The sequence below is a fragment of the Haliotis cracherodii genome, unplaced genomic scaffold (genome assembly GCF_022045235.1).
Source record: "Haliotis cracherodii isolate W230 unplaced genomic scaffold, xgHalCrac1.p SCAF_31, whole genome shotgun sequence".
Lineage (NCBI taxonomy): Eukaryota > Metazoa > Mollusca > Gastropoda > Lepetellida > Haliotidae > Haliotis > Haliotis cracherodii.
This window is the reverse complement of record NW_027266288.1, coordinates 319,155-341,154: the sequence shown is the minus strand read 5'-3', so window position 1 is coordinate 341,154 and position 22,000 is coordinate 319,155. Positions and strand designations below refer to the sequence as shown.

Genomic DNA, 22,000 nt, shown 5'->3' with positions numbered 1-22,000 from the left:
TCAGAGAAATAGAGCAGTGAATGGTCAATACAAACCTGATGCTTCATCAATTATCCTCCACTTTTCTTTCACAACCTACAGCAAGTCAGTCGATAAATCCAATGATTGGCTTTCAATAAAATCATAAGGGAGCTTCTTATTTGAACAATGACTACTCGCACAAAGATTTGGTTTGTTGTTTAACGCTGCATTCAGCAATATTCCATCAATATGACGGCTCTTGCACATAGGTGCCTATGCTTTAATATCAGCTTCTGATTAAACCCACGCCTTAATATAACTTTGAAGCAAGAAGGCTCTCATATTAGCAATAAGTACGCGGGAGACGAAACCTTTAGAAAAATCTCTTACTATGAAAAACCGATGCACTGACTAATCATCATCATACATCAAGTCTTGACTCATTGTGTTCAGGGCAAACATTCTTCAGTAAACACGCCATGATCTAATGTAGGTAAATCGGAATAAAAGTTATCTGACAAAAAAGAGGTGCATATGACCAACACAGAAGGAAACTTGAGTAAATACACTCTCTGACACTCATCAGATATTTATTGTATTTGGAATTAGCTTCAAGTCCCGTTTGAGATCTTTGTTACTGTCACACTTAGTTTAATCCAACAGTTTCCTAGCATTCGATACTGATAAGTGTATGGAGGATCCCCTGTAGCCCATGATTTTCATAACAACCAGGGTAAACGTGGGGAGTTACCATTCAAAGCCACATCAGTAACACGTCTTCGATTTCGTGATTATATACAATTATATTATACAAAGACCTGTTCTGTCATCACAATGCAACAGGTAACAACATATCGCGGATTCTACTTTTATGAATACTTTGAGAATATTAAAACAAACCAGACTATTAAACAAGGACAATGTAAACTTCGGGTTATAGATCTCTGTTGTGTCGACACCAAACTAGCGATGATAACTTTAGACTGCTTCAACCACCTGCATGGATACCGCCATATGAATGTCAGTGCCTAATGATTCATTTACTCCATCGGGATTTGAAGCGTTGATTTATTTTGTAAAAGGTGTGTTATTGTTTAGAGATAAACTGTTGAAATCAAAACAAATATGTAAAGTAATTTAAAATATCCTTAAGAGATGGTGCCTTGAAGTACTTACCCTTTGCGATCAAAATCCAAGATGTCAAGCAAGTCATGATTTCGGTTTTCATTAAATTTACTCCACCAGATTTTAGACTGTTGATTTATTTTGTAAAACTCGTGATGATAATTTATGAATCAACTGTATAAATCATAACAAATGTTTAAAGTGAGTCTTAAGTAAAAGTGAATGTTGACATATTGTGAGACATACTACAATCTGTTTATATCCATAAAGTTTACTTATATATTCTAGAGCTGTTAGAATAGACTTAATACAACTGTTCAGTGACCGTGTGCTTTTTAACCGAGTATGTTGTTATTGATACTGTAGTTGATGTTTTCTGGACCTTTGTCAAAAACAGGTCCACCTTCGACTACTTGACTCACAGGTTATGACTTATAGACTCCAATAGCACTCCACCCACCATGTAGTGTCTATGTGGACGATGCCACACATCTGTGGATCTCCAACAGACGGTACCAGGGATACCAGGAGGGTATTCTCAGGCAGAAGTACTAATCAAACGATCAATTAATCCACTTGATTGGCCGATGAGCCACCTTCTGGCACTGGCATCTAGGCAAATTTCGTATACATCAAGTAATGTAAAAACAAAATGATATAAAAATTCAAACAGTTCTGTCATGAACAGACTTCCAAGCCAATTATTAAGTGCAAGAAAAGTAAAGTGCTCAGGGCTTGGCATGACCAGCCGATTGATAGAATCGGGCCCATCATACCACCCGTCTAGGCAAAGTTAGGGCCAAAGTGGTGTGTTGGGCTAAGGAACACAACTGCCAGCTCCGGCGCCCTCAACCACCAGACTACCTTTCTCTGTCGACACAGAGACGCAACCCACGGCAAACAATGGGGTGCGAGCACACATTTTACCCCGGGACCACACAGGGGAAGAGCTATTAGCGTTACCCAGCACTCATCACGGAGAGGTTGCTCTTCACGGGAGTATAATGATAGAAATGCACATATGCTACCAGGACTGGCCCTTCTGTTCATCTGTACTGCACTCCAAAAGGTTTTAGAACCTTGACCATCATATGCAAACCGATATTATCCCCACCCTATAATAAACAGATAAATTGTATACATGTTATGAAGAGAATAATACATTCATGCCTATAGGATTCGCCCTGGGTCCAGCCTTGCCTCTGGGAACTTAGTTCCTGGATCATAAGATGGAAAGGGTTCAGATCGTTATGCTACATTTGTATCCAGAGAAATACACGTCCACGCTGTCAGATTTGCCATCAACCTATTTTAAATGCTGACGGAATCAAAATTACGAAATATTTGAAGTATTATATACATGTACAATGCAAATGTATATTTTGTCATGATCGCGTAAACATCCTTGTTTTAACCCGCTAAGGCTCGGACATAACTATTGATCATGTGTACGGGCCAATCGCGAGATCGTGCAGAAATGCACAAGTAGCTTCCACTCAACTGTCGCCACATCCCTAGGGACTTTACTCCAACATTAAACTAAGCTTCTCACTTGATAAAAGGCATATTCACTGGCTGGTATATGGTATACGTACTTTCACACAAACAGAAGAATCGATAACTTTAGCGGGTTATAGATGGTTCTGTTGCAGGATATGCCACAACCACTACTCATTTTACAAAGAGGATAAACTTTAAGTAAGCATGTACAGTGAATAGTAAATCATACACGCATGAAGCTTCAATTATTTTCCTACAATGAGCCAATCAATAAAAACAGTGATTGGCTTTCCGTAAACTCTATAATGAGGTACAACCTTCTTCATGGAACAAAGGTTTCTCGCAAAAAAGGGGTTCTAGAAGGAAACTTTAGTAAATTCCAATACACTCACAAACACTTATTAGTTATTTATATGGAACTAGCTTCAAGTCACGTTTCAGATCTTTGTTTCCGTCATGCTTGGATTATTTTCAATATTTTCCAAGGATTCGAAACTGAAACGTGTATGGGAAAAGTGGCGATTCACATCAGTAACATTTCATCGATTTCGTGCTTTTACCGTGTTAGACAATTTTATTAATGACCTGTTCTGTCATCACAATGCAATAGCTAGCAATACATCTCATGTTCTACTTTAAACATACTTAGTGAAAATTAAAAATACCAGACTATAAAAACAAGGACAACATAAACTTCGGTCTATAGATTGCTGTTGAGATGACACCAAACTAGCGATGACAGCTTTACACTGCCTCAACCCCCTGCAATGATACTGCCATATCCATCTCAGTGTCTAATCATACATTTACATCATACATGCTTTGAACACAGTCGAGCAAGTATTGATTTCGGCTTTCAGCAGAAAAGCATTATACATACTTCTTTTGCATTAGATCTCTGGTAAACAATCTGATCATAGGTGTACAATCACTGTATGAAAAACAAAGTGGTTCCACAGATTTGTCGAGTGCTGCCTTTGCTGCAGATATTGTGTAACCAATGATCATAATGACAAATTGTGAGTCTCAAAATGTTACAAACTGTTTATTTCTAAAATATCTAAATTGTTTATTTACATATTCTAGAGCTGTTAAAATGATCTTTGTTATCTGTTAATCTTGATGGTGTTCACTGACAACGTCACATTAAAATGTATTTCCATCTGAATTAAATAGATTTGAAGATAGCATATGTGCTTCTCAAACGATTATATTCTTTTTGATACTGCAGTTCATGTGATCACTTTTCTTAAGTTTTGTTCCAAACAGCTCCACATGTGACATATTTGACTCACAGTTTATGACTTATAGACTCCAATGCAAAAATGGCTCCAATCTAAACTTGTCAACTTCACAGGAGGTTTCTTATGTACACTGACTCGCAAACTGCAAATATATACATGTCGTCAATGCAAGAGAATGACGAGCCAAGATTTTGAATTAGTGATGACGCCATGTACTCCATTTCAAATAGATTTGAATTGTTGGTAGTTATCAATAAATTGATATTGTCACATTGTTTGGGTTTAGTGTTTATTGTTGGCACCTAAAAGAACAAGCATAGCAGTAAAAAATCCTATAGGTACTCCAACTTATAACCTCTAACTACTTATGGTAGTTCGTCACCGAATGTCCAGATGTGACGAATCCACAATGTTAATAGATATCCACAATAGAACGACCAGCAAAGATTATTAGGCCCTCACAGATTCCACTTGTTGTAAAAGGTAAATATATGTGGAAACTATTTGAATGGACCACTGAAAATTAGTGATGAAGCCATCTGATCCATTTCCTCCGACAGTTTTTTACTTTGATGAAACCACGGGCATGGTAATGATGCAAGCAAAACAAGAAATCATAATCCGGGCAAATCATCGGATTCTGACAGAAATAGAGAGAGGTATTAACTGCCTTGTTAAGGCTCTTGACCTAGACTTAGTGTCAGAATTAACTCAAGAATTTGCACACCTGTTCATGGCCGTAAACATTTAGTGTGTCATGATGTATTGTGTGGTGTTTGAAACAACATCCCTCTCGGATGAATCTAATAGAGCTTGAAGCTCAGAAGAAGGAAGTTCAATACATGCAGGACAATGACATTAGATCCAATCTTGAGGGTGTCGAAGCCTACGTTGACGATGTCATCTATCATTCTATGGAGTGACTCACTGAAGCCAAGTTGACTGTAAATTTAGTGAAAAGGGAATTTGTCACAGGCACATGTACAAGCTATATGTCATGTCACAGGCGAAGGTCTGGTACCGTCCATACAAGGAAAGGTGGAGGCCCTTTTAAACATGCCCAGTTCCACAAAACAAAAAGGAACTCATGAGGTTTCTTGGTATGGTTGGTTCCTAACGTAAGTTTGTCAAATTCGTCACATGTGGTAGCCCCTCACACTAGGTACACTACTGCCTAGAATACATTCCCCTAACACGCGTTGAGCACTCATGGGTCACTTGTTGCACACGCGTGTGCCATGCATGTAACACGGGACCAGGTTTCAGTTGAAAAAAGTGAGATGTGAATCCTGAGTTAATGAGGAGCCATTGACCTGTGTTCACCAGACCATAAACACAAGGTCGGCCCGTCTTAATTAGTGTTCGGTTGCTGGACTTTTATGGCATGGCCCATTCCACGAGCGTACAGTCTAGCCATTGGGACTAGCCGACAGTAGAACAGTAGTGAATTTAGATGCGATGTTATCTTCTGGGAACACCGAGTTGACACGATTGTCGTGGGTTGGTAAATGTTCGCCATTAAGGAAGTGATTGTTTGTGGATTGCGAACATATTCATTTTAAGTTTTGCCAACATGAGTCATTCCAGGTGATTGCAAATATTACGCTTTTCGTACGCCAAATTTATGCTTAAGATAGTACAATTATGATAGGGATGTCACCACTACTAATGTCTTATTTTTTCCTGTAGGGATATGTCCCATTTTCCCACTCCCCACTTTCTGTTTTGTATATATGACCTTATTAAAGTATAAATCATCAGTGCAAGAATTTATTTTCTTTAGTTGTTGAAATATATGAAGTGACCTCGTTAGTGGAAAAGTTCACTTTTCTAAAGGTATAACAGCATTTATGTGATGTGCAGTCAACCCTAAATTTGTTTTGATAAGGGCGTAGGCGAAACGGGGTGTAGGCGATATGGGGTCAGGCCAGCTCCAATACTCACAGTATCATTTGGGCAATTGTAAAAATCACAACCCCTAATGTGAAACTGTCCACATGGTCACACCCAGTGATTGTTAAGATAACAAAGCCTAGCTACAGTCAGACAACATGACAGTCTATATTCATTTTCAGTATCCTCCAATAAATAGTGGGTAATGTCAGAGTAACACCATCTGAAAAGATACGTCAAGTCCCCCCGCCAAACATCCTCTCGTTAACTTTTACACAAAAAAAACACAGCAAAAAGTTGGGTGTAGCGAAATGTCCAGTATTGAATATCAAGAGAACTATGTTTTGTTGTAACGAGCTATGATGTTTTTTGTGCTACAGAATCAAACTACCGTTGTGCTACATGTATATATTAGATGTTACGATGATGTGTCATTCCTTAATCAGTACGATGTATAGCATAAGTATATGCACTTAAACCTAGACACATGTTAACGATGATAATGACAGAGAGATGAATAAACGCAAGTTGGGGTTCCAAAGAATGAATTTATATCAGAAATATGATTTTGTTATACCATGAAATATTTATTGATACCGCAAATCGATTTTTAGATATCAATAACAGAATTTATCAAATAATGTAGTTTATCATCTAAAAAATCGAATAAGGTATGATATCTATAGCCTTCGTCTCAGTGACCTTACGCCCATTTTTTTACAGTTTGTGTAGATAGGTACAGTATGTTAACATTTACATACATGTATATAGTCAAATTCAGTCTATGTATATGTGTAAGGGCAAGCTTCTTCCCTTTATTTAATCAGTTTTCCGCCTGGCTCTGAATGTGGAACACAGGTTTTAGAATCACATATGTATCTTGTTTTATTTGTTTTTTTATGCGATTTGAAAATTTATATTTACTATTGTACTTACTACGTTTTACGTGAGACGTTTTATTTTTACATGTCACCATATATTACCATTACTGCTTTTTAGCTAAACACAATTGACAAATACTCAAAAGCAAATGACCAGTAAACTATTAATGTACGTTGAAAATAATATATTGTTAATGCCAAAATGATGTATCAAGGATCACGTAGAAGATATATTGACAGTAGCGCTGGGAAACCATTCAACAAGCCTGTGAAAACAAAAGTGCTTTAGCTCAATGTTTATCTCTCCTGCCGGCCATTATGCAACGGCGAACTTATACACAACCCCGCGCTCCCGTCTACAGGTCTTTTCCTGTGGTACGGTAATTAGTAGAACCCTCTCCCTCAAGTGTATCTTCCATGATATAACCTACGCTCATTAATTATATGCGGCTCTTTTCCAGCGTCACGGCAATGGAGCTGAGACAAAGAGAACCAACTATCATAAGGTAATTAGGTTCCATTAAAAACAATGCCCCGCCAAACCTCATAAACATAATCACTGAAAGTCAAATACTCCCATACCCAAATTCCTGCATATACACATACTCCATATCATTTCTTCTGACCGTGTTCATATTCCCTCCCCACACACACCCATGACCCATAACCTCACACACTCAATTTCACTTTTCATATATAATTCATATTGAATAGTTATTGTACACCCTGCAGCCTTTTGTGATACATTTTCTGAATACATCTCGCCAATTCCAACTGGGTACATTCAGTGTTCATCAACCGCTTATATTTATCTAACGTGGACAGTTCACAGAAACTACTGAACTGATTATTGCATGTATCAAATAAACATTTCCTTAAATCATTGTAGTATTTGCACACCACAACAAAGTGTACTTCATCTTCTATTAACTGTTTCTGACTTAGTTGACAAAGTCTATTTACCAAAGGAGTAACAGGCTTGGTATACCTGCCACTTTCTATAGCAAGAGGAAAGTTTCCACAATGTAATGAGGCTAATATACTGCTTTGTTGTCTGGGTAGAGACATATTCACACAGTGAGAAGTTTGGATAGTTTCTTTATATTTCCTATATGTTCGTAATTTATTTCCATAGCAATTACCTTTGTCCTTAAGTATATCTGAGAATCACTTTTGTATGTCTCTTGTATCTAACACTTCAGGGCATGTTTTGAGAAATGATGCACGTTTAACCTTGACACAAAAATCTAAAACGTCCATATTTCCATGAATATCTATTTTTTTCCCAAATCCACACACCCTATAATCCCAGGAAGATTTTCTTTTAAATGACCATTTATGGACTATGGCACACACAGATGTTTCACAGGAGGTGATGATTTTATGGAAACTTCGAAGAACTTCAATTTTAATTTTAGTATCTTGGCTTCTCGACCCCATCTCTCCTCTGACGGCAACATTAGAGGCATTCTTTCTCACTCCCAAGAAGAATCTGGATGCTTTATTCTGAATATAACTTACTTCTTTGTACACATTTATGCCCAACACACTTGCACTATAGTTAAGAACTGGTTGCACACAACTATCAAATAATTGTGTGTACACTGCATGGCTTAAACCTACCAAATGGTTGAACTTACTGAAAAAAACTCCAAGTGCTCTGTTTGCCGCATATTTCTTTAACTGTTTTCCTGTAGTCACAATGTTCTTTGATCCACATTCCTAGATATTTATATTCTGTACAATAATCGATATTGACATGTCCACATTTCAACTGAATATCACATCTAGACGTTGATGCTGTTCTACAGTGCATGATGTTCGTTTTGTCTCTATTCACTGCTAGCTTTCATTTGGTAGATCAGTGATATTAACAATCGAGTAGCTTTTGTAAGTTATCTTCATTAGGTGCGATGAGGACAGTATCCTCCGCATACACAAGGAATGAAATGTTGAAAGAGTCAATGTTTATTCCACACTGAAGTTCACTTAAAGCATCTGCTAGATCATTTATATATATGGAAAATAGTGTTGGTGACAAGCAACAGCCTTGCTTGACCCCAACAGTAACATCAAACCAGTCAGTATTCACCTTGACAGAACATTGCACATCCTGGTAAAGAGATTGAATAGATCTCAAATTATATCCTTGAACTCCAAATTGATGTTGTAGTTTATGCCACAACATACTTCACTGTATAAAATCAAAGGCTGTACGCATGTTAACAAAACTTACCTATGTAGATAGTTTTGACATCTTTCTATTGTATATTATTTTAGTGAGAGTTTCTAGGTGATCCTGACATGATCTCCCCTTGCGGAAACCATTTTGTTAAGGTGTAAGCAGATCATTAGTCTCCAGCCAGCTGCTGATTCTGTTGTTGAGGACTTTGGCACTCGTAAGTCACACATAGAAGAGTGATGCCTCTATAATTAGTTGGTAATCTTGGGTCACCTGCTCCAGAATTGGGGACTGGATTAATGACTCCCTTTTTCCAAATATTTGGGACCAGACCTGATTTAAAGATCACATTGTACAAACAGGTTAAATGTCTATATTTTGCTGATTCTTTATCACCTCAGCTGGAATGCAGTCCAAACCAGAAGCTTTATTTGATTTTATTGAGGTTACAGCAATACTGACTTCAAACCTGCCAATTGGTTGATTCAAAACATCACAATTGACTACATTGTCACTGATATTACTGTCATCTGTCACACTGCTTGCCAGTATTTATACAAGGATTATACAGATCACTGAAATCATTCTTGCATTTCTTCATTATCTCCGCATGGTCTGTGCTGATTTCCTTGTTGTCAAGTATTACCTCATTTGGGATGATGGGCTTCCGTTCATTTTGTATTCCGATTTTTCCAGAATATTGATGGATTTGATAACGATTCAGTGAGTTTATCTTGCTTTGTCTTTTGATGCATTCTCTTGTGTCTTTTATGCAATTTATCAAACTTTTTTCCTTGATTTAAAGAATTGTTCCCGTAGTTTTTCTTCTTTCTTGTTTGAACTGTGTTTACTTTTTAATCCATAATGTTTCATTCCTACAGACTAAGACCCATTTATGTTGCAAATCATCACACCAGTAGGGCGTTCTTCTGGACTTATTATTTCTTCGGTTTGAATTGTGGGTGACATGCTTTTGGGGTAGAGAGTTCATCATTTCTTCTTTCACTAGCTCAACAAAACTGTCATACATGCCATCTAAATCAGTCTGTTGTAACATGTTATCTTCTATATTTTGCATCCAATTCTGCAGCAGTGTTACATTATCATTGCAAGCTAAAAACCGTGATTGGATATTTGACACATCATATTTTGTGCTGTTTAATAGATGTTGGGTTGAGTGAAGATTTGATTTTGTGGTAGTACTTTCATGTTCTAGTTTCAAGTTCACATCAGTTACACATGTTACAACTGAGTGGCCAGGTGTGCTGCTTGGTACTTTCAGATTATTCACATTGATAAACTCAGTCATCCTGTACAAAGAAATAACTCACAAACGGGAGTTGTTCATATGGTGTCAAAATGTAGTCAGTCACCGACGTGCCCGGATTACTCACATGTGTAGAACCATGTTGACCTATCCATCCATTTAACATGCATAGTCCACTTGCAGACAGGAAGTCTATGAAAGATTCACCATTGTTGTTAACACTGTCTACCACCTGCCTTAGCTTCACTTCATCAACACCCTCAATGATATCTTTAAGATGCCCACATCGTGCATTAAAGTCGTACTACAGACATTTTAATGTCAAATCAGAAAAAGAACAACATTTAAATGGCAATAACATTTACTAGGATCGTGTATTCTCTTGACACCATCGCATAACATCATTTAGAAGCCACACCAGTACTCATATTTTCCTACCAATTCACACATAAAAAAATTAAACATCAGCAAGTACAAAAAATTACATGTGTATTAGCATCTTTCGTGAAGGTATTAAAAATGTTTCTCCTTGCTACCCCCACCAAGTTCAGCTTAACATGGGTCCTCCTTTGGTCAAAAGTTTGACCCCCCTCTAATGGGTGTGTCACGCGTTGCACACGAGTGACGAACGGGTGCACACCTGTTCCACGGGTTGTGTAGCGCGGTGCCCATACGTGTAAGGGAAATAAACGTCTAGGCAGTAGTGTAGCTGGGCAAAAAGGTGAAATTTGTTTAGCACAGCAATTGTCATGCTGCTTTTGAGAAAATGAAAGCCATGCTTATGAAATTTCCTGTTCTCCATCCACCAAACTTACAAACTACTTTACAGAACTCCTATCAAAAGGTAAGGCAGTATATACTGAGTTTTTCCCCTAAACATGTTTTGTAACAACAAAGTTCACTGATTTTGAGACCATTTCAAACTGTTAGCCAACTTTTCAAAATGTAAGAAAAACATCACGTTGAGAGAAGGAGGGACCAAGTCTTATCAGCCTTGACAGATCAAACAATCCATCACCTGCTAAGGTGCGGATTTCAGTTTGAAGCCTAATTTCTTTATCAACTTCAGTTCTCAATTTTCCATTTTCTTTCTCAGTTTCAATTTCTTTTAGCTGGAATATTCTCTCTCATCCTCAGCGTCGATTCTCCTTCTTTCTCTTTTTCAGCTTCCATTTCTCTAGGCCAAATTTCTTTCCCTTCTTTTTCTTTCTCTGCATCCAATCTCATTTATTTGTTTCAGTTTCCATAGCTAATTCTCTTTCAAATTCTACTTTCTTGTACGCCAAAACATTATTTTCTTCTATCAAAATCAAAGCCTCACCATCCAAAAATTCTTCCTCAACCAGGAAAGATATCAAAATTATCTTGACATCTGCCTTGACTTCTACCATATGTTCCCGTGCTTTTTTCAGGTGAACAATTGACTAGGCTTTGCATATGTTTGTGACTGGTGTCACCGGTCTGGCAGGAAACGCTAATCTTTTTGCAAACACCTGGCTTCATGACTTGATGATATAGTCAGAAGCATGCTTTATTTGACAAATAATTAGTGATAATCATGATTCGATCCCGGACGAGCTACAATTTCTGTTATGTGCCTATTCCCAAAATGAAACAATGTTAACCCCGAAATCTGTATGTGAAAGAATTTAGTGTGAAACCAACAACCAGCCAACAGGTGGTACACAATCATCATGTTTAAGAACATTCTCAAGGGTTACAAATCAATACAAATTACTGCACAACAATAACAATAGCAGTACAAAATACAGTTGGGGTACACTATTCAATGGCAATATATAATATGCTGACAGTGGTCAGTATCAAATACAAAAATTCAGTGGTGATAGCAAAAGTCAGTAATGATTGTATATTCACCCAGAGGCGACAGTGGTTAAGTGAGTGAGTGAGTGATGGGTGAACTTCACACGAAAGCTGGTTTTGGTGTAATGAAATGTCTGAGAGATGTGTGAGAGGCATGCTCTTGTCGCCTTATATACAGCGTAACTAGGTTCTGGAAATTTCCACAGACCGCCATGACATCGCAGAATATTATACATGTTTCTACAATGCTCTATCTCACTCCACGGAATTCACATCATATAACACATCATATAAGCATGTACATTTACCAGCTTCCTCAACAATGCTTACATTAAACAGTACGACATTCCTGACAACTAATCATTGTCCGAATACAATTCAGTGAGCTTCTACCGAATCTCAACAGAAACAATGTAATACAGGAACAATCATTTTTGAACAATATAATACACTGAAACAGAACACGATGGAAAATACGACTAAATGTGCTTGCTAAATGTGCGGTTGTACAATAAACTTTAATGTTCAAATGATAAATGATTTGCGTCTTATCATTTCTCCTTTGCAAAGGAATTTACTCTAACAGTTAATGTTATGGATATTGTTGCACTTCAAAAGGTTTCTATTGTTGGTGGATGACATTCTCTTCTCTGTTGTTACATATCAATCATACATGTGGAAGAACGTCACGAACCTCCCCTCCAGTGTGGCAGAATAAACAGAAGTGTTCTCTATATCGAGATTTTGTATGTCGGCCACATTCAACGCAACGGGTTATTGTTTTCCATTGATAGGGGAGACGGCCATGGCTTAAAAAAGTTTGCACACTTAGAAAAGATTTAAACTAAGAATAATAATCCCAGTCAGATGAAACGTCGAGTGAGTGATGCCAATATTGAAAGAAGGAGTTATAAAATCTCCTTTTGAAGATAACCACTCTGGATGGGATGCGTCTCATGTCTTGTCACAGCCAGATCCATATTTATTTAAAATACTTATTTTATGTGAGATGTGAAATTTACCATGTTTACCATTATCAGCAAGAGTTTTAATCCTTGTATATGCTTGATAGGGATGTCATGTCCAACTGTTAGTATTTGTCTCATGCATTGAAAGACCGCTTCACTTCAGCTGTATGTGCGGCCAACCGTAAATACAACGCTCTTATTTCTTACAGCTCCAGTCATGTCAGTGTGGGGTTTGACACTAAGGATCCCCAAATGAGTGGTGTTGTCCAACCACATGGTGTTCAAAATGGATTCAGGATTGTGAGGACCAAGTTGGTTTGTTTCATAGAGTTTGTTGATATCATCGTCAGTTAGGGATTCTGCACGGCGAACTAAGTTACCAATACATTTACTCTTTAGAACTTTTCGTTTTGTGTTGATGACAGTGTTAGGCTTGTCATCAAAAGGATGAACGGTAGTTCTTTGACTTATGATGTCTATGAAAACTTGACAACATTCCGGGAACTGTAGATGGGTCGTAATTGCTACCATCTTCCTTCCTGAGACTGATTAAAATATACATAAAATCTCACAAAGTTCTGCTGGTAGGATGGATTTGATTTGACGTATGTGGCCATTTGCACTCATGAACCCCTGCAGAAGTTCCATGTTGTACATTGTTTTACGAAGTGTGTTTTGGTTCTGATTGTCATGAACATTGGTGAAAATCCGAATGATCATACAGTTGTTCAGGGTTGGGGATGGATCTTTAGAGTCATCATATTCATCAGTAAAAAAGTCATCTGTCATCATTTCCTCAATCAAATCACTAGTCAAATCGATCTCACCATGGACAGGCACTGACGTTACCGTGTCAGGTACTTTGGCAAGAAACCTTGATACCTTGAAATGTATCACATCTCACCAGCGTTAGTGCGAATGTTGTACATCTTGAATATCCCAAAAGACCCACAATGGATATAACCCACCTTTTGTTTTTACCGTCGACCTTCACATAATCGTTTACATGGATATTACTAATTGTTGAAGCCATTTTGAAATCCTGACTACATGCCTAGCAGCAGAAATTAGGATAGCAGACGATAAACGGAATAAAAAAAGAAAAATACATAAATGTTTTTTATGTATTTTATGCTTTTATGGAATTCGATCTCACACTTATGTTTGATACCTGTTATTTCAGATGGGTTTCTCATCCACGGGTGTGTAAGAATGTAAAGAAACGTCAGTCTGTTGCACGATCTCAGAGTCTTTAATTTCAAAAGATGTTGAACACAAATGGAGAACATTTTATTCAGAAATAGAAAACGATTAGCAACAAGTTTTCCAACTTAGTAAACTCTCGTCTTGGTATTAACATACCTTATTTACAAATGTTCAAAAGATGACGAAGGATGACAAGTACAATAAAAAATATATGAGAATATAGAGAAACACATAAAGAAGACAATAGACAACTCAGACAAAGCATTTGGTCTCATGGATGTAAGACTGCATTGACTTATGTATCATGACTTGTTGACAGGTCTGCACTTCCACTGATTGGTACACTTGTCTTAATGTTAAGATAAGTTGTTCTCTTTGACTAGTATATAATGGACATTCTACCATGAATTTGGAATTTACTGGATTCTGATTGGTCTATCAGAGGCTATTAAATGTCAATAAACCTCCTCTGATTGAAACAGCTGGTTTGATGCCGCAACACCGCGGAAGGTTACATACATAGAATAGTACTATTTTCAGTCATTGTCGGTAGGCATATATAAATAATTGTATCTACAATTACGGGTTACAAATTGCACAGATGCGGTTACTACAATATTCAAAGGATATGTGGCAATTCATTTCCTGCAGAAAACACGACAGAAATCTACAAAGGGAATGTATTCACGTTTTGGAGACAACAGAGAGATTGGAATTTTGGCGTTTTTCTATATACGACTGTAACGTCATATCTTTTGCGTCACAATGAGCGATATGACGTCATAATGGTGACGTGCGATGTAGAATGAAAGCCTTGCAAAGCTTGCTTAGTTTTCTTTAGGGATGCCCATCTCATGTTAGCTTACCAAGTTGCCGTGCTTATATGCTTTTAATGCCTGTCATATGTTCGGGCGAAGTATTACGAAGTAAACAAACTGCTTGAGTATATACAGCACCATATTTTGTTTGGTGATTCCGTAATTCAGATCAATAACCCACTCAAAAGACTGGACTCAACCCATGATATCACATAATATATTTGCTAACATCGAAAAGTTCGCGTTTTAATTAGTCATTGTAGAATAGAAATAGACATACTGTGTTTTCAAAGTTCGTTGCACGTTCGATTCCAAATTCAATTTAGCGCGATTAAATCTACAGGTAACCTAGCTCTACTTGATTTCTGATCACAATCGTTCTGAGAAGTTACTCGGTCAGACTCAACGATTCCAGCAAGCTGGAGTAACAGTATTACTACAGGTAACCTGGCTCTACTTTCAAAACACAGTATGTTTGTCCCCTAATTCAAGTAAATAATGGAAAGAGTTTTCTATGAAGCTGCTGCAGGTGCAAGTCATGTCAGTTTTTATGCCTATTTTATCCACTTGAAGATTGAGTGAACTTGTGTAATAGCGTAACTTAGTGTGAATAATATTAAGTTTATTTGGCAGTGCCGAAAATAGAATGGAGCAAATGAATGTTGTTTTGAGATACAAAGTTTAAAGGATGTTACACTGGGTCAGTTACAAACATTTACGAACAATAATTTTCTTTCTGATACAAATATGCTGGTATATTTCAACTAACTGATGTACATGTGAGTGTCCCGCCCGAAAACCCGAATGTTAATTATATAAAAGCTTTCATAAAGCATGAAGACAATGAAACAAGTTCTTGTAAACAACTATACTCACATCAAAAAATCCTGTGACACCAATATTTTAGTGTATTTTTCAAATAAGTAAAGTTTGGTTTTCAATATTGTAGTACATGTATGGAATCAAGTCACAAAAACGCAACTGCTACAGAAAAGCATGCATTCCATGAAAAAGTTGACTTTTATGCAAACCCCATGTATTTCACTACCCATAAAATGGGTGAGAATGACACTGAGGCTGGGGAGGTACATAATGCGAATGACACAGAGGCAGGGGAGGTAGATAATGAGATTGACACTGAGGCTGGGGAGGTACATAATGAGATTGACACTGAGGCAGGGGGGGTACATAATGAGATTGACACTGAGGCAGGGAGTTACATAATGAGTTTTACACTGAGGCAGGGGGGGTCATAATGAAATTGACAATGAGGTATACTCATAATAGCAACATTAGCGGACCAAGAGGTGCAAAATGAAGAGGTTTAATGTGTTTAGTGTCAGTGACAAATTCCCCGGATTACAATGATCACAACAAGCACATGGAAACCATTAGCCGGGAACCACGTACGATTAAGAAAAACGCACCCAGTGCATTAACAAACGGTCCAAGAAGCTGCACGCACTGCACGTGCATCAGCACTATGAACGGTATTAAAGTGCAGGGTTTTTGATTGCCTGGCATCTGCGTCATTCGAACAGTGACATTTCAACAACATGCCAAGATTAACAGAAGTGCAACGAAACAACCTCATAGGCCGTTTGCAGGCAGGGGAATCCCGATCAGCTGTAGCCAGGGTTTTCAGTGTAGCGCCCAGCATCATCACAACGCGATGGATTTCAACAGCAAGGGTTCACACGTGAGCGGCCAAGCTCGGGACGACCAAGAGTAACCAGCCCCGCCCAAGATCGCTGCATCCGACTTCGCCACCTACGTGAAAAGCCGCCCACAGCAGGACAACGCTCGACCGCATAAAGCACGGATTACAAGAGCCTGTCTACACAACAACCCTTCTTCCCTGGCCCTCCAGATCCCCGGATTTGAACCACGATAGTTCACCTGTTAGATGAATTGGATAGACGGCTACGCCGACGTCAGCCACAACTCCAGATGTTGCAGCAGTTGGCTTTTGCAATGCAGGCCGAGTGGGCTACCATTCCCCAGGATGTGATGTCAGGCCGCTATCAATACCAACGGGGGAAAACATAGCAGTGATCCTGGAATGCCTGCATAATACTTCACTGACTTATTGGTTCCTGGAATATTGACCTGATCCATAAATCAATCACTGGTTTGTCCAGGGTCGACAATGTGCAGGCCGAGCTTATGTTAAGTCACCATATGATCCTATTGTGTGTGCCATTGGCAATAAATGTGCGAGATGAGGAGATTGCCTAAATGGTTTTGAAAGCCTGATGGTATTATTGGAATAAAGACCATCTTTAGGATACAGTTGTATCATGACGAAAAGTCAAAAGTCAAATATTCTGTAAAGAGTAGAAGTCATTTTTATTGCAACAGAAAGACTTTTACATTGAAGTACTGTTTTGATTAATCAATACCTTTTTAAAAAACAAATGGCGATAGTTTTCCACGTCCTTCCAGTGTAGGTCCAGACGTTGTTACATAAATCATGAATGTCATTGTAACCGAATGTAGGGTTGTAATTCACTCCAAGAATGGTCGCACACTGCGATTTAAAAACGTAGGTTTAAATGAAATAATAATGAGACTAATAGGCTGAAACCGAGTTACCCTTTAACTAAAACCATGGGATACAGAGTGAAGTGTGACATGATAGTATGTACACATTTCCTTGAACGTCGACAATAAATATTTACCAGTTATAGTTATTTTACTTGGAGGAGATGCTGGTGGAGGACCTTACATATGTGCTTTACACAGGTATTGCACACAGGGAACGGACCCTGCGTATGTGTTTTACACAGGTATTTCACACAGGAACTGCGTTCCCAATAGCAATGATGGCCCTTGATTACAAAGAAATATATGAATACACAATCCCCAATGAAAGTTCCAATTTGTCCGGGGATGTAGGTTGAGCTGTCAGTCCAGAGTTTGGAGCCGCCATCAGATTTCAGACCAATATACACTGCAAAAAAGGCGGACCATTAACAGATATTGAATCAGATTAACGAAACAACCATTTTGTATCTGAAATACCCTAATGTCACATGGTAAGATGATAAGTGGCGTTGACAAACATGAACGGAAGGTTTCCCATTTTGATTCTCTTGAATATTAAAATTGTTTACAAAAGATGAACAGTTCGTGTACGTGCATGAGGCTGTGTAGGTTCACAATGAGATTGGCTGAGAGGTTAAGAAAGAAGGAGGGGTGGGGAAACCTTTTTTTATGTAAACCATAAGAAGTTAAATGTTTCTCCTTACATATCTAACTTGCAATCGCCTATTAAACTGATATGAAGTATTTACGAGCTAGGAAAGGCGACACTTGAGCCAGAACGTAGGCGTGTTTCTCGTCTGTGTTGAGGATGATAAGGCGGCCACCTTCACTCTCACATCGGGCCTGACTGTCTGTCCAATTCAATCCGCTCAGGTAAAGCTTGAAACACAGGCGTGGGGACAGGACTGACGTGTAGCCTTGAGACACGGGACACGGGTCTGGGTCTGGCAGAGCTGAAGATACAGACAATGCTGGATCATAACTTATGACTAGATAGTATGAATGAGCAACTGTGTTACAATTGTAGCCACATTTGAAATGAAGCAGTTGATCATCTACAGAACCTTGTTGTCAGATACAATGTTACCCTTGCAATACATACTTTTGTCCTTGTTTTGGGTTACATATAAAGCTCGACGATAGTGATAGATTATACCAAAAAGTTATCCCGATTATTGTTCAGCCATAGGACAAATACATGGTATTTATCCTGACACGATTACTTTATCTCTGCAGCGGCCTTTGCCTCAATCGGTGGGATAATAGACACACGCCAATAGTACAGTCTCATTCAGTAGTTCACCTGGATTGTGTACAAATAAAACAAATATGACGATATTACTGATTATTATGACAAACATAGCTGATTTATTTTATGTGCAACAGATTCTAGGAAAAGATACAAATGGTATATCTGCAAGATCGTTTGTGACAATTATAGTGAGTCCAAATGATGATGCCCTTAACGAATCTGAAGTATTCTTATCAGAATTCACATAAACATTGGCTAAAATGACCTCTAGAATTTGGCGACAATAATTACCGCTACCACTTTGACTAGTTTGAATAGTTGACGTTACTCAAGGAAACTTTCATCTCAATAAGCAGTGAAAGTTTACCATGGATCGACGGACAACCTGACATAAATCACCAAACATAAAATTAAGTCTATTATTTCTAACCTCCTTGCTTGATGAAACTTCTGGCGCCGGGAAGGGAAACACTCGAGGGAGACAGGGATGATCTGTAGATGGAACACTGATCACCATGATGCATCACAGCAACACAGGCCTCATCCCTTGCACAGATGGTCGTACAATCAGGCATAGTCTCCGACTGGTTGATGCTGGTTGGCTTCTCACTCGACATAAGGTTGTCCAGAGGGATGAGTCTTGCAAATACATGTCTGGAAAGCACAGAGTTCTTTGAGAACACAACTTGAAAGAAGAGGAATAGGGGTATCAGAAGAATCATTCTTTGTCCTCTACTTCAGTAAGAATCAATAGTAACTGAGTCACCTATCTTTGTGTGGCCAGTCACGGTTTTCCTCAAAACTACTTCCTAGCGCTGTAACATACATTCTTATAGTACACCCCCTTCCCACATAAGTATTGATCAGCTCTATGGGCCAATCACGGGATCGCGCGTGTATGCATGAGTAGCATACACTTTGCTATCGCCAGTCTTTAGACTTCCCTTCAGCATTAAGCTGATTCGACTTGATATAAGAGACACACTTGATATATGACACCTTGAGAAGTATTCTTTTAACCCGCCAAGGTCCGGACATATTCACTGCCTTGTATATGGAATACTTACTCTCATACAAGTGTAATTGCGAAGACAGATATGAAAAGACAGCTTAAATAAAACTATTACAAATATATTCTTGCAAACATGTCCAGATAGAAAATCGATAATCAAAACGGGTTCTGGATGGTTTGTGCTGCAGGATATGCATCAACCACCACTCATTTTATGATTACGTTACACCATCAGAGAAATAGAGCAGTGAATGGTAAATACAAACCTGAAGCTTCATCAATTATCCTCCACTTTTCTTTCACAACCTACAGCAAGTCAGTCGATAAATCCAATGATTGGCTTTCAATAAAGTCATAAGGGAGCTTCTTATTTGAGCAAAGAAGTTCTTGCCTTCAGACCGCCTCCGTGGTCTAGTGGTAGAGCGTCCGCCCGGAGAGCGGAAGGTCCGGGGTTCGATCCCCGACCGCTTCATACCAAAAGACGTTAAAAGATGGTACTTGTTGTTACCCCGTCTCGGCATTAAGGGGCTAAAACAAGGACTGGTCGGCTCGGAGTCAGTATACTGTGTCTGAGTGGGGTACTCATGTTAAACTGCGGCATGGTATCTCAGTGAGCTAGCACTATATATCGGCATCAGTCCGGACTAGTACAAGCAGCCACACAAACACACACACGTACATGCACGTCGCTATATAAGTGCAATAATCTTGGACGCGACGTTAAACACCATTTCACCTCACCACCATCATGATTGGCTTTCAATAAAGTCATAAAGGAGCTTCTTATTTGAACAATGGCTTCTCGCACAAAGATTTGGTGTGTTGTTTAACGCTCATTCAGCAATATTTCATCAATATGACGGCTCTCGCACAAAGAAGTTCTTGCCTTCACATACGAGGATTTTTGTTTGTTTCAAACCTATTGTTTGTATGGCCAGGAGTTCTTTGTATTCTAGGTGTCTATGCTTTAATATCAGCTTCTGATTAAAACCACACCTTAATACAACGTTGAAGCAAGAAAGCACTCATATTAGCAATAAATATGCTGGAGACCAAACCTTTAGTTATAACTTTTACTAGGAAAAACAGATGCACTGACTAATCATCATCATACATCAAGTCTTGACTCATTGTGTTCAGGGCAAACATTCTTCAGTAAACACGCCATAATCTACTGTAGATATATAGGAATAAAAGTAATCTGACAAAAAAAGAGGTGCATATGACCAACACAGAAGGAAACTGGAGTGAATACACTCACTGACACTCATCAGATATTGTATTTTGAATTAGCTTCAAGTCACGTTTGAGATCTTTGTTACTGTCACGCTTAGATTATTCCAACAGTTCCCTAGGATTCGATACTGTTACGTGTATGGAGGATCCCCAGCAGCCCATGACTGTCATAACACACACGGGAAACGTGGGGAGTTACCATTCAAAGCCACATCACTAACATGTCATCGATTTCGTGATTATATACAATTATATCATACAATGACCTGTTCTGTCATCACAATGCAAAACGTAACAATATATCACAGATTCTACTTTTAAAAATAAGTTGAGAAAATTAAAACAAACCAGACTATTAAACAAGGACAATGTAAACTTCGGGCTATAGATCTCCGTTGTGTCGACACCAAACTAGCCATAATAACTTTACACTGTTTAACCCCCCTGCAAGGATACCACCATATGAATGTCAGTGCCTAATCATACATATACTCCATCAGATTTAAGAATGTTGATTTATTTTATAAAATGTTTGGTGATTATTTATGAATTAACTGTTTAAATCAAAACAAAAAAAAATAAAGAAATTCTTAAGATAATATGTCCTTTAGAGATGATGCTTTGAATTCAGTCATGGCTTCAACAGAAAAGCCACGTCTCTATCTTGTATAGCAGATATATCGTCATAAAGCGATCTTATGAAATCTGGCCCAACATTCCATACAGGTGTAGCTGATTGTTGATTTACATTCATAAAGTTTATTTATACCTACTTCTGTTGCATAATATCTCTGGTAAACCATCTGATTACAGGGGTATGATTACCGTATGGAATACGAAGTGTTCCCACAGATTTGTCGAGTGCTGCCTTTCCTGCAGATATTACAGATCATAATGCAGTTCGATTGTTCCAATAATGTGAACAGTGAATGTTTACACATTGTGAGTCTCAAACTATTACAAACTGTTATATCTAAAGAATGTATTTAGTTATTCTAGAATTGATAGTCACGATATGGCTGAAATATTGCTGATGTGACTTAAAATTTTAACTCACTCACAAGTTATTCTAGAGCTTTTAAAA

At 38.3% G+C, this 22,000-nt stretch overlaps 1 pseudogene; it reads right to left on the bottom strand.

The window, feature by feature from the left end:
- Positions 1 to 17,650: 17,650 nt before the first annotated feature.
- LOC139477108 (uncharacterized) lies at positions 17,651 to 19,390 on the bottom strand (annotated as a pseudogene).
- Positions 19,391 to 22,000: the final 2,610 nt, after the last annotated feature.